The sequence below is a fragment of the Tachypleus tridentatus genome, chromosome 4, assembly GCF_004210375.1.
Source record: "Tachypleus tridentatus isolate NWPU-2018 chromosome 4, ASM421037v1, whole genome shotgun sequence".
In the NCBI taxonomy this organism is placed as follows: Eukaryota; Metazoa; Arthropoda; class Merostomata; order Xiphosura; family Limulidae; genus Tachypleus; species Tachypleus tridentatus.
Genome location: NC_134828.1, coordinates 121,930,015 through 121,943,365, shown reverse-complemented (window position 1 = coordinate 121,943,365; position 13,351 = coordinate 121,930,015). Strand labels below are relative to the sequence as shown.

The following is a 13,351-nucleotide window of genomic DNA, read 5'->3' as shown; positions in this document are numbered from 1 at the left end:
GTTGTGTAAGTCTCACGAACAATAGAAGATATAGGGATATGATAATTAAACGAAAAATCTAAAGTGTTCGACATGGATCAGAAATAATTATTCGTTTCTTTTCTGCCTTAAGAAGTTGTTTATTTTGTTTCATTATCAATTTTGAAAATATTATTATCTTTGAATTAATTATAGTGATTAATAGAAATGTATTTAACTGCGTCAGTGTGTTCCAGATAAGATGGCTTTTAAATGTTACATACTTCGTGTGAATAGAAATTATATTTCATCAATTTAGATACATTATGTTGTAAAGATAAGTAAATATGTACAAATTATCGACACTCGTATAATTTTAAAATTAGCTGAATAATTATTATACAACGTTTTAGAGTACATACATTTAAATGGTATCTATTGCAGTCGTCGACTTGCCACACACAAATCCTATACATATGTTTGGGCATATCCAGAGATAAATAAATCTAATTCACATAAAGGTATGAGAGACAGCGCAAAAATAAATGTCACGCAGTAATATGATATTCCCTATATTTATTTGAAGTATAATTGACCATTAATACGATGTAGAATGAAAAACAAAAACGTTAATAGGGAAAACAGCCATTTATATCCTTTACCTTGCGATATTTCTGAGATACTATCACCGAGAATTAAGTTTTGGAAAAAGGTGGTGCCATATTATTTGTTTCACTATTTCTTCTGACTAATTTATGGTAGTTTCGTCAATTCGCGGCTGAACGGTGCTGCTTGGGAAAGCAACCTAAAAAAAGGAGAATAGACCCATTATAGTGCTATATCGATTATATTTATATTTTAGATATATTTTCTTTTAAAATATAAGATTAGTAGTCTGTGTGTGTTTTATTATAGCACAGCCCAATAAGGTTATTAGTTTAGTCGATCGCGGGAATCGAATCCCTGATGTTAGCGTTGTAAATCCGTAGACTTATCGCTGTACCAGCGGGAAATGGTAGGGTATGACATGACATACAATAGAAATACAGAAGTGTTACACTTCATATCGCGTTAACTCATCCGAAATACGTAAAGATTTATATAAAAATGAAGCTATCTAATATCGCAACACTCAATTTAAATACTCAAAAAGTTACAAAATGATTCACATAGTACCATGACACTCATTAAATTCATGAATATTTGTAAAAAGTACATAAAATAATGTGATACTTACCCTAAACTCGCGAAGACTTACGCGTGTATTAATACACATAATATCGCGATACTCATCGTAACTAACATACAAAAATCCTGTGCCTTACACCATATCACATAATTTAAGATAGTGAAAATTTATTAAATTAGTATATCATATATCGTGATTTTTGCTCAATTTTATAAGAAAGCTTACAAAAATAGTACACCTTGTATATGCATTAGCAATTAGTGCGCCGAAATATTGAAAAAGAGAAAAAAAATTTGATTTGATTTCATTTTTTTGTTTATCCATAAAAGTAAAGGAGAAGTTATCTTTAATCCAGTATGTAATTTATACATAAAAGGTACCTTACTCCAAGATACGGGTTTAAGCGTTAAAAAATTTAATAATATAAATCTAGTTATAAATTATATGGCCAAGCGTTTAAGGTGTGCGACTCGTAACCTGAGGGTCGCGGGTTCGCATCCCGGTCGCGTCAAACATGCTTGCCCTCTCAGCCGTGGGGGGTGTTATAATGTTACGGTCAATCCCACTATTCATTGGTAAAAGAGTAGCCCAAGAGTTGGAGGTGGGTGGTGATGACTAGTTGCCTTCCTTCTAGTCTTACACTGCTAAATTAGGGACGGCTAGCACAGATAGCCCTCGAGTAGCTTTGTACGAAATTAAAAAATAAACAAACAATATAAATTATAATTGAACGCATATTTCGAGTAGCTTTGTGCGAAATTCCAAAACAAACAAACAAACAAACGCATATTTTAAACTCCTGCAATTCAAGTTTATTTATGATATATTTAACACTAGATGGGGCAACAATCGAGATCGAGTTCTCATCGTGCCATACACGATAGTTGTCTTCGTAAATGTAATATTACGGTTCAATATAAATTTTACAAATAACCTTGTTAAACGTTACCCTACCTGAACAATAGCTTTCAGAACGTTAGAAAAACACTATTAGAGCTAAAGGTAGTGAATTTATTTCTAACGAACCTATTTCACTATAAAGGGTTTAGCAACAGATTTCAGCGTATGTAGCGGGTAGTTTGTGAAGTTAGGAAGAAAAGAATGAAATTATGATGTTACATTAGAACATAGATGAAAGATACAACTAACGAACGGAGAATAAAGAGGAATAGCAAAATGTAGTTTTGTGGTATATGTATGGGTTAATGATGTAGGTAAAGGTAGCAAAGAGAAGGTAATTAATATATAGAAGGGTTAAAGATATTTAAAGATTGTTTTTTTTTTTGGAATTTCGCACAAAGCTACTCAAAGGCTATCTGTCTCTAATTTAGCAGTGTAAGACTAGAGGGAAGGCAGCTAGTCATCACCACCCACCGCCAACTCTTGGGCTACTCTTTTACCAACGAATAGTCGGATTGACCGTCACATTATAACACCCCCACGGCTGAAAGGGCGAGAATGTTTAGCGCCATGCAGGCGCGAACCCGCGACCCTCGGATTACGAGTCGCACGCCTTACGCGCTTGGCCATGCCAGGTCGCTATTTAAAGAAGGAATTCACAACTTCAGGAGTATTACCCGGAATTAACTGTCGGTATTAAATTATATGTAATTCACTAGGACAAATGATAGGCTTATACTGATATGTAAAAAATGAATAGATTGATTGGTTGAACTTGAAGGATCAATTCAGTGTATAATGAGATCTCTTTGGAATGGGTGGTTTACATTTAAATAGCATATGGACTGGTTTGTCTGTTAAGACTGTTAGCTCGGATGTAAGAGAAAGACAAGAGTCACTAAAACATGAAGAGAGCCATGATAAACTAAATGGAAAAATAATAAGAGGCTGAGAAAACTTGAACATAAAAAAGTTGGTATGAAACTTACAAGAATAGGCTTAATTGTAGTATTGTAATGCTAAAAGTACAAGTAATAAAATTGATAACTTTAGAGTGCTGTTAGGAACATAAGATTTTGATATAAAGGGAATAACTAAGATATGTTTAAATGTAGATGATTTTGATGACAGAAATTTCTTTGAAATACAGGGTTGCTGGCTATTTAATTGAAATATAGTATTAAAAATCTGGGAGAAGTTACTTTATATGTAAAATATGAGTTACTTCCTGTTGGATTTGAGGATATAAAAGATAATAGCCATGACACTGAATCCATTTGGATTACTATCAGTGGATATAAAGGAAAAGTGTAGTGTTTTGCTGCATGTAGAGATAAGGAAGTAAGAGAACGTTTAATTTTATCTTGTTTGAAGATCTCAGAATAATTTTGGTTAGAGAACTTACATTTTGGCATCTTTCTTCATAAATGATTTGAACATTTACTAAATACTGTAAAAGTTGTTTTCGAGAAATGACCAATAACTGGAAAATTCTTTTATCTATTATCAACTTTAGTGGATCAGTGATAGAACCAAATATTACCAAAATAAATAAATAAAAAAAATTTGAATATAGTTAGTTCAGGTGTACTTCTGTATACATTTTGTTTTGCTATCAAATTTATATTTTGGTATACTTTACCTTTGTAATGAGGTATCTCAGTTTCATTATTTTCTCTTGGTAAAAGAAAAGGCAAAGCTAATTGCAAGATGAATCTATATTTAGTATTAGACAGCAATGATTATGAAGTTAAGAGTAAGATCTAAGTCCATACTAGTGACATCTTCAAGATTAAGCTCTCCTGTTTAGCTAGTGTTTAATACTTAGTGAATGATTGTTAATTTTGTGCCAATATTTTGCTGTGATTATATCTATTAAACACTTCATTATCGCTACTATGATCATATCAGTAGGATTATGTTAGTTTCTAATGTGCTTGTAGTGTCCAGTGAGGTAGTGTTAGTTTACAGACTTAAAGCTCAAACTCTGTTTTTCAGTTCGATGCATTAGACACAACAAAAGGTTTCGCTCTGAAGCAAACAATATATTGAGATAATATTTTGTACTAAACATTTTCTTAATATTACTGTAACCATACTACTATCATAATGTTTGTCCAAATTTTACTTATAAAGTTCAGTGAATGTCTTTCCTTCCAAAAAGTAAAAGCTGTTAAAGCTTTATTATGAAAAGCTTAGTAGCATTTAGCAAAAGTACCTTAAGCTTAAAAATAAAATTTCCCCACTCTCCAGAACAATAACATTTTATTAATTTGTTTTCAACAACACAAAATTTAGATTTTCCACAGTATGTTCGTCCACATGTCTTCAGACTTGTTTGTGTTTTCAAAATTTATTTAGTTCTAATGATTTCAATGATTCAAAATCACGTTCGGTTTTTTAATACAACAGGCTTCACCGTCTTCACTCGTGAAATATGTACATGTCATGAATAAAGATAAATTCGGATGTTGTTAGTCAAGAAAAATCCCATGAGTATGGTATGGTGTTAAAACTAATCTGGGACAATAACATAACTTGTGAGTTATAAAAGTAATTATCTATCACTGTATTACTCTGTGCTTTTTGTTTTTTTAATATATCTGTCTAACCGCTTTTTTTTATCCTACCCGATTTGGGAGCACCTTTCAGATGTTGGGTGCACCACCCACGGATCAAATTTTAAACTTTAAGTATAACATAATTATAAATGTATACTAACAGTTTTACTCAGAAATATTTTAGATTCTTTAGTTTTGTAACATTCATTCAGTGCACGTCACAAAGAAGAATTTACACCAATTCAGACTTTCATGTTTGTTAACATGTAAACTGACGAGTTTCTCCAGTACACAGATCATGTTTGTTACATGTAAACTAGTTTCTCCAGTACACAATCTACCTATTTTTAACTACTAATTCGAAATCCTGTGATTATATTTGTTAATTAATTTTCATTTCTTCACATACTAATTACTCATGTCTCGTTTTTTGTACAAATTTCTTAGTGGTTTACTGACAACAATCTTTTTATTTTCTCTTGTATGATATTACAGAATGGATCTGCACAACAACCAATTAAGGCCGGCTTTGAAAGTAGCTTCAGACAATATTTGAATGTGATTGGACATAGAACATTATTTACTACTTGTTTTATATACATCGTGAACAGTGGTGTCTGTCCGTCCGTTCATTTCTGTCTCCTGTTTATGACGGCTTCACTTTTCGCGCTGAGTTTGAAATAGAGGATGAAGTCAAAGTTCAACATTAACTTTTTAAATAGCAATAGAACAGGTGTGAATAATGTTGACAACAAACAGGATATTCTACATTAACATGTTATGAATTAATAACACTGTGATTCACATATCAACATGTGACATGTTATTGTTGGGTGGTTCTTAGTAGAATACTTTCTGTACAAAGATGGAACATGAGACATAGAAAACCAAAACCCATTTAACACACTTACTCTGGAGTGTCACACAATAGTGTCGATAGAGATAGTGAATTTGAAGATCTACACTGTTAAAACAAACAGTCAAACTATAGACCAACACTGTTCAAAACAGAGATTGAAACTGAAAACCAACACTGCTAAAACTGACGCTGAAATTAAAAATACTAACTGTTTAACATACAGTGAAAGTGAAGACCGACACTGCTGAAACAGTCATTGAAGGTGAAGACCAACACTATTCATACAGAGTGAGATTGAACAACAACACTGTGCAAACCGTCAGTGAAACCGAAGACCAATAATGTTGATAAAATCAGTGAAGTGATTGAATGTTTATATAAACTTGGAGAGTGATTAATAAAGATAAAGATATGTTTAATATGGAGAGTGATAATAAAGAATGTTTATATAAATCAAGTATAGTAGCACCTGGAGAGTGATTGTTAAAGATATGTTTATATAAATCAAAATCAAGTATAGATAACACCTGGAGAGTGATTAATAAAGATATGTTTATATAAATGAAGTAAATCAATATATAAAACAAGAATTATTTCATTAAAAAAGTAAGTGAAGAATAAAGTTATTTTGCTGAGAAATGAAACTAATGTCCGGAGATCACTGATTCCTGGATCTAGATTAATTCAGAAACGTTGAACAGTGTTTAGCTTGGTAATCCAATATGTTTCTATGATGTTACTGAACTAAATCTTTATATATCACTTCATCAATTATACTGGGCATTCCCAGATTGCTACTGAAGATGAATGGTACACCTTTCAAAAGCACTAGATTACAAGGGTTTCTATTTCAGTTTTATCAAGACTTCTTGGACCTACGTGTTTTTAGTACATCATGATTATAGTCTTTATCGTCTTACGAGAACCCCTATTATAACTATTAATTATTTTATAGCCAAGGAATAATTGTGTTATAACTGTTAGTATTTTTTTCATCCTATCAGTTACTTTTATATCCTACGAATAAACTTATTATATCAGGTTGTCCACAAATAAATGTCGTTTTCAGTTGCGAAGTTTGGAAAAGTATAAACCATTGTTGTTTGTTTTGAATTTCGCACAAAGCTACTCGAGGGCTATCTGTGCTAGCCGTCCCTAATTTAGAGTGTAAGACTAGAGGAAGGCAGCTAGTCATCACCACCCACCACCAACTCTTGGACTACTCTTTTACCAACGATTGATCGTCACATTATAAATACAACTATGATATACATTTTATATAATATTTAGTAAGAGTTAAGTAAGCTTTTTTAAAATACAACTATGATATTCATTTTATATAATATTCAGTAACAGTTAAGTAACCTTTTTAAAATACAACTATGATATACATTTTATATAATATTTAGTAACAGTTTAGTAAGCTTTTTATAATACAACTATGATATACATTTTATATAATATTTAGTAAGAGTTAAGTAAGCTTTTTAAAATACAACTATGATATACATTTTATGTAATATGTAGTAAGGATTAAGTATACCTTTTTTAAAATACAACTATGATATACATTTTATATACCATTTACTAACATTCAAGTAAGCTTTTTAAAATGCAACTATAATATACCCTTTTATATACTACTTAGTAACAGTTAAGTAAGCTTTTTAAAATACAACTATGATATACATTTTATATAATATTTAGTAACGTTAAGTAAGCTATGATATACATTTTATATAATTTTTAAAATACAACTATGATATACATTTTATATAATATTTAGTGACAGTTAAGTAAGCTTTTAAAATACAACTATGATATTCATTTTATATAATATTTAGTAACAGTTAAGTTTTCTTTTAACATACAACATTGATATACATTTTATATAATATTTAGTAACAGTTTAATAAGCTTTTTATAATACAACTATGATATACATTTTATATAATATTTAGTAAGAGTTAAGTAAGTTTTTTAAAATACAACTTTGATATACATTTTATGTAATATTTAGTAACAGTTAAGTAAGCTTTTTAAAATACAACTATGATATACATTTTATATAATATTTAGTAACAGTTAAGTAAGTTTTTTAAAATACAACTTTGATATACATTTTATGTAATATTTAGAAACAGTTAAGTAAGCTTTTCAAAATACAACTATGATATACATTTTATATAATATTTAGTAACAGTTTAGTAAGCTTTTTATAATACAACTATGATATACATTTTATATAATATTTAGTAAGAGTTAAGTAAGCTTTTTAAAATACAACTATGATATACATTTTATGTAATATGTAGTAAGAGTTAAGTAAGCTTTTTAAAATACAACTATGATATACATTTTATGTAATATTTAGTAACAGTTAAGTAAGCTTTTTAAGATACAACTATAATATACATTTTATGTAATATTTAGTAACATTCAAGAAAGCTTTTTAAAATACAGCTGTGATATACATTTTATATAATATTTAGAAACATTTAAGTAAGCTTTTTAAAATACAACTATGATATTCATTTTATATAATATTTAGTAACATTTAAGTAAGCTTTTTAGTATACAACTATGATATACATTTTATATACCATTTATTAACAGTTGCTGCAATATTGCTGCAAACATAGTATTTACTGTACACATGGACCAAAATGTATAACTAAACATATTTATAAAAATATGTAACAGCTACATTTATTAGGTTAATTCCAAAACTACTTTTATTTATTATTTCATATAATCTGATAAAGGTACAGTAAATGTGCAGTGTTCAGTATTTCTGTTTAGTTACACAACAGTGTCAAACGTTTTTGTTTTTGACAGTTGCTGCTGATAGCGCTCTCTAGCAAGATATTATGTCAAAAACAATCTAGGACCGTTCCTATGATACTGAACATATAGTGCTAGCTTCTAAAATTAGTTTTGACTCTGATGGAATAAATCATTATTTAAAAATGAGGATAAACCATATTTATAATAACGATAACTGACAACATTGATCACATCATGTGCAAACAGGATTTTCGTGAAAACTATTAATAAAAGGTTAATAGTTATTTTCACTTATTATTAACTACGAGAAACATCTTGTGCTTTTTGTTTCTGGATTTGTCATTTAGAAATAACATATCCAATCAACAGGTAGATGGTCTCTATAGCCTCGAACCAGGCCACTAAGGAGATCCTGGCCATAGTCCCTGTTGTCCACCAATGTTACTAAAGATTTCATTACTCTGAAACAAAATGTCTGCTTTATTGACATTTGTAACATGTTACACATACGATATTGACACTGTAATTCATCATATGTCATATTTTGGTGACATTTGTAAATGATCAAATGTTACGTACATTATAAACATTTGTAATTCATCAATATATCACATACAATATTGACATTTGTAACTGATCAAATGTCACATACAATATTGAGATTTCTAATTAATCAATATATCACGTACAATATTGAGATTTTTAATTCATCATGTGTAGCGTAAGACCAAGTCGTATAAATATAATTTCATGTTTCATGTTTCGCTTGTTATTAAACACCCGAAACTAATGAGTTACAGAAATATTCTGGTTGTTTTCGTTAGAAAAAAAAAATCAAAAAAATTTGAACAAATAGTTTTTACCTGATACTTAGGCTGCTGCCTGTAGATTATGTGATCTAACGTTTTGTAGAACACACGAAGTTTGGCGAAGTTCTCACTAAAAACGATGAACTTTTATTTCAGTGCAATAACCAAATATTAGCGTCCAAAATTTTAATTAAATACAACCAAAACGTAAATGTTTGTATACATATGTAATTACTCACGAGTCTTATAATTTGTTGCATCTTTTTAATATAATTTCTCAAAAAAGTTTTAGTTGAGACGCTAATTTAACCTGACAACCTGTTAAACTTAGAATTCGAAGATAACAAAACGTAAGGAGAAAAAGCTGAAATGAACATTTCAATTATTTCACATTAACCTGTTCAGTGCCGTAAACGAGATAACTCGTCCAAGCCGATCGGTAACACAGTGCCACGGAAAAGTTAATTCGTTCTCAATAATGCCAAACTTCAATGCTAGATTTCAGAACCATACATGCATTTGACCTACTTACAAATTATTTCACTTTCGATCCACAATAACGTTACAAAAAAGTTACAAAATGAAGAAGCATTAGAGTTGTATTGTAGCAGCTGAAATACTTGGCAGTCTACAAGTTAATATATATGAAAATTGATTATCTACCGAAATAATTTACTCATATTTATGTAGCCATACATATAGATGGATTTTCTTTCATAGTTTTATCAAATCGTCACAACCTTTATATATTATTTGAAATAGAAATATAATATGCATTCTTACTATATATTACACAGATATATGTACAACCATTTTCTTTGCAGAAAGCCCTCTTGTGTTTTTTTCATCGAATAACACATCAAAACTGTTTCCGTAGTTAAAGTAGGAACTTTCAACTAGTTGATTTTCCACGAACACTCGAGTGTTATTGACAAGAAACATCAACAGGTTCATGCTTATCATAAAATTACCCAATAGTCTGAAATTTAGTGAAATTCTTGAATCAACAAGAAGCGCATCGTTATCATATGAACTCATCAAAACAGAATATTGAGTTATGACAGAAGTATGACATAGATGGCGATACGTACTATGATGCAAGGATTATGATAAATATTAAATAAAGAAGCAGCGCGAACACGTAGAGCTTTTAATATCTAAAACATTAAAAGTAATTAAATATATCCAAGTCTGTTCATATTAGAAAAACACAAACGTTTCAAGTAACTTACTTTGAAAAGGTCCAACTTTGACGCAAACCCTGTAAAATAAATGCACGTTTGTAATATTTTCAGTGGATAATATCATGGTAATGGTTCAACTAACAATGGATAAATATGAGTGGCATTGTTTTGCTCACTTACGTTAATTGCTACTACTTAAATAGATTAATCACCTAAACTTTTATTAAAACTGTCTCTAAATATAATCGAGAAGCTTAAATAATGTGTATTTTATTAAATACACAGGCTTGTGATGGTTTTATTCTTTTGACAGGTTTACACGTATTATGATATTTCCTGTACGCTGAATCGAAAATCACATCCATTTTCTCTGTCACTTATAAATTTTTTATTATCATAACATGTATTGTTCCGTAAGTGAGTCATTTTCATTGAAATTGCGTCGTATTTTATTATGCTTAAAATATTGACAACCACTGGCTACGTACACATTTCTTTGGCCAGGTGGTTAAGACACTCGACTCGTAACTCGAGGGTTGCAGGTTCGAATCCCCGTCGCACCAATATGTTCGCCCTTTCAGCCGTGGGGATGTTATGATGTTACGACCAATCCTAGTATTCGTTGGTAAAGAGTAGTCTCTGGAATTGGTGGAGAATGGTGATGACGAGCTGCCTTCCCTCTAGTCTTACACTGCTAAATTAGGGATGACTAACGCAGATAGCCCTCGTGTACCTTTGCGTGAAATTTGAAATAAACCAAACAGGTTTCTTTAGATAAATCGCCAAGTGAAAGTCTCATTGGTCGTTTTACAACCCAACAGAAACACACCCTTAGTATATAAACGGTTAACAGGTCACAGAATTTGTTTAAGGATGCACTTTGACATTAATATTTCTTTTAGTGCCATCAGTGAAGAGAACAAAGGGAAGGTTTGATGAAAGCATCAGGAGATGGAGAGGAGGTAACCGGAAAGGTGAAACATTAGCATGATGGCTAATTGCTATTAGTCATTTAAACGAGACGTTCCAGGACACAATATATAAAAGAAAAACCACAACGCGTACTTCTAGACCAGAAGATGTGGAGTTCGTACAATTCAGAATAAAATGAAGAAAGAATAACATAGTTTTAAAAAAAGATATTTGTTTAACAGCAATGTTTTTAAAAGATATTTGTTTAACATCAATGTTTTCCCCTTTTCTTTCGTTTGTTTATATTTTTGTTAATAAACAAAATAATAACAAATGTTCATTGTGGTAAACGAAATAATAATTTGATTCAAGTAAGTTTTATTTCTTCTCTATTTGTAGAAAAATCCTTACATGATAGAAAAAAAAACAAGGATATTATTTTTAAAAAATCTACGTAGTTGAATAAAAGGAAAATCCGTTATCAAAACAAAACAACTTTAATGAAGTTTAAATTGCAGGCCTGTAATATTGATCGAACAAAAGCACGTGGACGAGATTCTCTGTTAAAAAGTCTGTCGTGGCTCAATGGTCAACATACCATGTTGTAAGAACCTGGGGTTTGAAACATGGTAAGATCACACAATTTTAAATATGAATGCGTTTTTTAAAGTGGCAGCTAGTCTTGTTACTCAGTTAAAAGAACTGGATAAAACTTGTGGTGGCGTATGTTACTTTGTTTATTGCTAGCTTTTCTCTCTACCCAGGCAACCAGGGGTTTTCTAACTTGGTCATTTAACCCATGTGCTTACAAAGTATCTTTCAAGTTGTAGATTAAAATTTCAGTTCATCGTCAAAACACCTGAACGTATTAAGTACTGATGATGAAAAAGGTATATTAGTCTGTTTGTTTCAGAACATCCTTTTAAAGTTCACAAGGGTTATATGCGTGGCCATCAGTAGCTTTAAAACCATGAAATATTCTTTTGTCTGACCGAACGATTGTATTTAACCACCATTCCTCTACTGGTTACAGTATAGCGGGCAACAGGACAGAAACCACGAATGGTCGTCCCATATTAATAAGTATAAAACTGTATGTAACGTTCCACAGCGTATCTCACAAACGTTCTTAAAACACACACAAACTGTGATTATGCATACCATCTACAATGATTTTCACCTACTGTACAGATCTAGGTAAACGTATTATTGTTATCGTATTAAAACGTATGTTTAAGGAACTAATTTATATTGGTCAGTTTTTTCAAACTTTACCGAAAACATCCCAGTGTCTTTTGAAATTCCAGGAAGGTCAAACGTCCGAAGTAAAAATTACATTTGTGATTAACACAGACAAAGACAGATACCAAAACATGTGGATTCACTTACACGTCTCGAACCTGAGTTGCTCTGGACTGTTTCCTGTGAAGGTTCTGGAAACTCTGACTCGTTCTGCTTGTTCAACAACATTGATGACGACAAGATCATATCAAACGTAGACTTTCTGAAAATAATATATGTAGTGATTAATGTACATGATCCATATAATAATGTTAAAATCCTGGATTTGATCCCCACAGTAAGTAGCCCATTTTGCACCTTTGCGCTTAAACAAAGAAATATTTTTGACCAACAGCCGATATAGTTCACTAACAACAAACAGTACAATAAATAAATTGGAGTTCCTTCAACAATCCATATGCTATATTATATATGTAAAAACGGCTGGTTTGGGTTGAGAAAATTTTTATGTAAAGGAGCGAACAACGTCATCATTGATCATATACCACATTAAACTAACACAGGTTTATTGGCTACATTCACTGTATTACTGGTTGCTTATACAGGTTTGTTAGTTAAGTTCACTGTACTGTATGTTACTAATACAGTTTTGTTTGCTCCGTTCACTAAGCTACGGGTTTTATGAATTATATAACATCTAGTGCTCTATAATGGAAACTGACTCTGTGATTCTTTTAACTTTTACAATAAGTATTTTACTCATTAAAAGATATCTCAAAGTCTTATAGATCGTTTCTTTTCAACTTACCCGTTCAGGTTGCACACAGTGACAGCAGGAAACTCCAGCTTCAAATTGTTCTCCACGTCCAAATTGAGCAATGACGGGGTACTCAAATGAGACGTCACGTAGCTGATGCTACGATAGATGCAAAATCAATACAGCAAAACGG

At 30.9% G+C, this 13,351-nt stretch overlaps 1 long non-coding RNA gene across 1 annotated transcript; it reads right to left on the bottom strand.

Moving 5' to 3' along the window:
* Positions 1 to 325: 325 nt before the first annotated feature.
* LOC143248415 (uncharacterized) lies at positions 326 to 12,658 on the bottom strand. The gene is made up of 4 exons (XR_013026975.1): positions 12,549 to 12,658; positions 10,296 to 10,324; positions 9,118 to 9,193; positions 326 to 763 (listed from the first exon to the last, which is right to left on the bottom strand). It is a non-coding gene; the product is annotated as an uncharacterized LOC143248415 (long non-coding RNA).
* Positions 12,659 to 13,351: the final 693 nt, after the last annotated feature.